A 6350-nucleotide genomic window follows, 5' to 3' on the forward strand; every position below is an offset into this window, starting at 1 on the left:
AAATCTTACTCCATTTTGTGTGCGGGGGAGGGGGATTTGGGGTTTGATGTGCCTGTTTCGTTTTTGTTCTTGTTTTTTTGTACAGGCAGAAAGGAATTGGGGGTTGATAATCATGCTGCTGTTCTTTTCTTTCTTGGTTTCGTAGCTATGTGGAGAAGAATTTCAGAGTTGTATACTTTTAAAATAAATGAACTTTTGAACCGTTTGAAGTATTGTGAGGCTCTGGAACTCTCTTCAACAGGAGACAGTGGAAGTAAAATATTTTCATAGCATAGATAGACTGGTTATATCTACAACGAGCGCTGCCACAAGAAAACAACACCCATCATCAAGGATCACCACCATTCAGGCTATGCTCTTTTTTTGCTATTGCCATTGGGAAGAGGGTACAGGAGCCTTGGATCCAATACAACCAAGTTCAAGAACAGTTTTTACCCTTCAACCATCAGGCTGCTGAACTGGTGAGGATAATCTCACTCACCTCAACACTGAAGTGATCACTGAACACAACCTATGGACTCATTTTCAAGGACCATACAACTCATGTTCTCAGTATTATTTCTTTACTTATCTTTTTGTATTTGCACAGTTTGCCATCTTTTGCACATTGGTTGCTTGTTAGTCTTTGTATGTAGTTTCATTGATTCTATTGTATTTTTTGTTCTACTAAGAATGACTGCAAATACAAAAGAAGAAATAATAATAATAAATAAATACGCAATAAATACTGAGAACATGAGATGAAGAGTCCTTAAAAGCGAGTCACTTGGTTGTAGGAACAGTTCAATGATGGTGCAAATGAGGCTGTGTGAAGTTATCCCCTTTGCTTCAAGAGCCTGATGGCTGAGGGGTAATAACTGCTCCAGAACCTGGCACTGTGAGTCCTGAGGCTCCTGTACCTTCTTCCTGATGGCAGTAGAGAGAAGAGAGCATGGCCTGGGTGGTGTAGGGTCCCCTAATGATGGATGCTGTTTTCCTGTGACAGCTTTCCTCGGAAATGTACTTAATGGTCGGAAGGGCTTTACCGGTGATGGGCTGGGCCGTATCCACTACTTTTTGTAGGATTTTCCATACATAAACTGGTGTGTAATTCACTGGAGAGTTCCGAAGGTTGTATCATTGTAGCTTTTTAAAGAGGAAACTGATACATTTTTGAAAGATCAAGGAAATGTACTGTATGTCCGGAGAACTAGCACAGAATAGGAGATGAGTCCTGAGATAGATCATAAGACGATAAGATATTGGAACAGAATTAGACCATACAGCCTATCAAGCCTCTATGCCATTCAATCATGACTGATTCTCTCCATCCCATTCCCCCTGCTTTCTTCCCATAACCCTTAACCCCCCTTATCAATCAAGAACCTATAAATCTCTCTCTTAAGTACACCCGATGACTTGACCTCCACAGCCCTCTATGGCAACAAATTTCACAGATTCACTACCTCCCTTTCTCAGTTTTAAAGGGACGCCCATTTATTTTGAGACTGTGATCTCGGACTCCCCTATGAATAGAAACATCCTTCACACCTACTCCATCCAGGGCTTCAGTGAGGTCCTCCCACCTTCTTCTGAGCTCTATCAAATACAGGCCTAGAGACATGAAATGCTCCTCATATGTTCAGCATTTTATCCTAGGGATCATTCTTGTAAACCAGGGCCAGCATATGCTTCCTCCAGACCAAGTTGCACAATACAGTACTTATAATTCCCACACAACATATTAAGTAATATTACCACAGATAATTTAGCAAACAGCAAAAATATTCCAGAAGACTGACGTTTAGCATAAGATACATTTAAGACACTAATTAAAAAGTGAACAGTGTAACATTGCTAGCATTGTGAGACCTGGATGCTCTCTCACGGCCTTTATGAATACAGATGAAAGCTTCTGTCCTAAGCACTGACTATCCATTTCCTTCCGCAGATACTGCCTGACCCACTACATTCCTCCTGCACTTTCCTCTTTTCATTTCAGCATCTGCAGTCACTTGTGTTTTCATAGTTTTTATTTCTCTGCTTGTTAATTTCCGATTAATTCTTAAGTGGTTAGAAACATAGAAACAGAGAAAACCTATAGCACAATACAGGCCCTTCGGCCCACAAAGTTGTGCCGAACATGTCCCTACCTTAGAAATTACTAGGGTTACCCATAGCCCTCTATTTTTCTAAGCTTCATGTACCTATCCAGAAGTCTCTTAAAAGACCCTTCGTATCTGCCTCCACCACTGTTGCCGGCAGCCCATTCCACGCACTCACCACTCTGCGTAAAAAGACTTACCCCTGACATCTCCACTGTACCTACTCCCCAGCACCTTAAACCTGTGTCCTCTTGTGGCAGCCATTTCAGCCCTGGGAAAAAGCTTCTGACTATCCATAGATCCATAGAACATTACAGCACAGAAACATGCTTTTTGGCCCTTCTTGGCTGTGCCGAACCATCTTTCTGCCTGTCCCACTGACCTGCACCTGGACCATATCCCTCCATACACCTCTCATCTATGTACCTGTCCAAGTTTTTCTGAAATGTTAAAAGTGAGCCCGCATTTACCGCTTCATCTGGCAGCTCATTCCACATTCCCACCACTCTCTGTATGGAGAAGCCCCCCCCCACCAATGTTCCCTTCAAACTTTTCCCCCTTCACCCTTAACCCATGCCCTCTGGATTTTTTTTCCCCTAGCCTCAGTCAATAAAAGCCTGCTTGCATTCACCCATCATAATTTTATATACCTCTATCAAATCTCCCCTCATTCTTCTACGCTCCAGGGAATAAAGTCCTAACCTATTCAACCTTTCTCTGTAACTCAGTTTCTCAAGTCCTGGCAACATCTTTGTAAACCTTCTCTGCACTCTTTCAACCTTATTAATATCCTTCCTGTAATTTGGTGACCAAAACTGTACACAATACTCCAAATTCGGCCTCACCAATGCCTTATACCGGGGGTCCCCAACCTTTTTTGCACTGCGGACCGGTTTAAAATTGACAATATTCTTGCGGACCAGCCGATAGGGGGGAGGGGGCGGGCAGGGTGGGTGTTAATCACGACCGGAATATAGGTGATAAGTCACTTATAAGTGGCTAATACACTCAATTTCGTTTCTAAAGGGGTTTATCTAATGAATTTAATATTAAACACAGCGCATATTTTCCTCGCATGAATACAGTGATAAGTCAATTATAACAGTGGTCCCAAACCTCCGGGCCGCAGGCTGATATACTGCCGTGAAGCATGCAGGGGTGCAGCGGTGGCCGGAACGCACCCAGCACATCTTTAAGAAAAAAGCCAAAATAAATAAGCTAATTGATTAGGTGCTGCCTGGCACGTAAATGCCAGCCCAGATCAGAGGCAACGCAATTGGCAATCACCTCTAATCTGAGCCGACATTTACGTGCCGGGCGGCATCTAACTAATTAGCTTGTTTATTTTGGCTTTTTTTTCTTAAAGATATGCTGGATGCGTTCTGGCCACCGCTGTACCGCTGCATTCTTCGCAGCCCAGAGGCTGGGGACAACTGAATTATAAGTCACTTATAAGTCAATAGCATCATAACATTTTAAGTAACGTTTGGATATTAAACACATAGCACATATTTTCCTCGTATGAACATATAAAATCATTGCAACACACCAATATCGTTGAATCAGTGGGAGCCCAGGGCTTGTTTTCCTGCAACAACACGGTCCCATCGAGGGGTGATGGGAAACAGCGATACTCAAAGGGGTTTCCTTATGTCCAGTCTATTCTGCAGTTTAGTTTTCGTTGCATTCATTGCAGAAAACTCCACTTCGCAGCGATATGATGTTGGAAATGGAAGCAACGTTTTCAGTGCTTTCATGGCTATCTCAGGATACTCAGCCTTGACTTTGATCCAGAATGCCGGCAGAGATGTTATGTCAAACATACTTTTCAGCCCACCGTCATTTGCAAGCTCGAGGAGTTGATTTTTTTTCCTGTGCTGACATGGATGATTCACCGGGAACACTCACGAATCGGTCACGGACCTATTCCTTTGCACGTCTTGGGTCACTGATGACCTCGAGTGCGTTAAAGTTCAACAGTGGGCGTGACAGGGAATGAGGAAAGGTGCAGCTGACTCATATCGTTTCATATCGCCAAATCATGTTGTTTCCTCGCAGCCCGTGGCCCAGTCGCACGTGCTTTGTGGCCCGGTGGTTGGGGACCGCTGCCTTATACAACCTCACCATAACATTCCAACTCTTATACTCAATACTTCGATTTATGAAGGCCAATGTACCAAAAGCTCTCTTTATGACCCTGTCTACCTGTGACGCCACTTTTAGGGAACTTCGTATCTGTATTCCAAGATTCTACTGCACTCCTCGGTTCCCTACCATTTACCTTGTATGTTCTACCTTGGTTTGTCCTTCCAAAGTGCAATACGTCACACTTGTCTGAATTAAACTCCATTTTTCAGCCCATTTTTCCAGCTGATCCAAATCCCTCTGCAAACTTTGAAAACCTTCCTCACTGTCCACTACACCTCCAATCTTTGTATCATCAGCAAATTTGCTGATCCAATTTACCACATTATCATCTAGATCATTGATATAGATGACAAATAACAATGGACCCAGCACTGATCCCTGTGGCACACCACTAGTCACAGGCCTCCACTCAGAGAAGCAATCCTCCACGTATACCTAGCGACTGAATCTTCCTAACTAACCTCCCATGGGGGACCTTATCAAAGGCCTTACTGAAGTCCATGTAGACAACATCAGCCACCTTCCCTTCATCCACTTTCCTGGTAACCACCTCGAAAAACTCCAACAGATTGGTCAAACATGACCTACCACACACAAAGTCATGTTGACTCTCCCTAATAAGTCCCTGTCTATCCAAATACTTGTAGATCCTATCTCTTAGTACTCCTTCCAATAATTTACCTACTACCGACGTCAAATTTACCAGCCTGTAATTTCCTGGATTACTTTTAGAGCCTTTTTTAAATAACGGAGCAACATGAGCTATCCTCCAATCCTCCAGCACCTCACCCGTAGATACCGATATTTTAAATATATCCGCCAGGGCCCTTGCAATTTCAACACTAGTCTCCTTCAAGGCCCGAGGGAATACCCTGTCAGGTCCTGGGGATTTATCTACTCTGATTTGCCTCAAGATAGCAAGCACCTCCTCCTCCTCAATCTGTATAGGTTCCATGACCACACTACTTGTTTGCCTTATTTCCACTGACTCCGTGCCAGATTCCTTAGTAAATACAGGCACAAAAAACCCATTTAAGATCTCCCCCATTTCTTTTAGTGCCATACATAGCCGACCACTCTGATCTTCAAGAGGACCAATTTTATCCCTTACTATACTTTTGCTCTTAATATACCTGTAGAAGCTGTTTGGATTATTCTTCACCTTGACTGCCAAAGCAACCTCATGTCTTCTTTTAGCCCTCCTGATTTCTTTCTTAAGTTTTTTTTGCACTTTTTGTATTCCTCAAGCACCTTATTTGCTCCCTGTTTCCTATACATGTCATACATCTCTCTCTTCTTCTTTATCAGAGTTGCAATATCCCTTGAGAACCAAGGTTCCTTATTCTTATTCACTTTGCCTTTAATCCTGACAGGAACGTACAAACTCTGCACTCTCAAAATTTCTCCTTTGAAGGCCTCCTACTCACCAGTCACATCCTTGCCAGAGAACAACCTGTCCCAAACCACACTTTTTAGATCCTTTCTCATTTATTCAAATTTGGCCTTTTTCCAGTTTAGAACCTCAACCTGAGGACCAGACCTATCTTTAACCATGATCAAGTTGAAACTAATGGTGTTATGATCACTGGAACCAAAGTGTTCCCCTTCACACACTTCCGTCACGTGTCCTAACTCGTTTCCTATTAGGAGATCTAATATTGTATCCTCTCTAGTTGGTACCTCTCTATATTCATTTAGAAAACTTTCCTGAACACATTTTACAAACCCTCACCTGTCTAGACCTTTAACAGTATGGGAATCCCAATCAATATGTGGAAATTAAAATCCCCTACTATCACAACTTTATGTTTCTGCAGTTGTATGCTATCTCTCTGCAGATTGGCTCCTCCAATTCTCGCTGACTATTGGGTGGTCTATAATACAACCCCATTAATGTGGTAACACACATAAAAGTTGCTGGTGAACGCAGCAGGCCAGGCAGCCCTGACGAAGGGTCTCGGCTTGAAACGTCGACTGCACCTCTTCCTAGAGATGCTGCCTGGCCTGCTGCGTTCACCAGCAACTTTTATGTGTGTTGCTTGAATTTCCAGCATCTGCAGAATTCCTGTTGTTTGCCCATTAATGTGGTCATACCTTTCCTGTTTCTCAGCTCCACCC

The sequence above is a fragment of the Mobula hypostoma genome, chromosome 8 (genome assembly GCF_963921235.1).
Source record: "Mobula hypostoma chromosome 8, sMobHyp1.1, whole genome shotgun sequence".
Lineage (NCBI taxonomy): Eukaryota > Metazoa > Chordata > Chondrichthyes > Myliobatiformes > Myliobatidae > Mobula > Mobula hypostoma.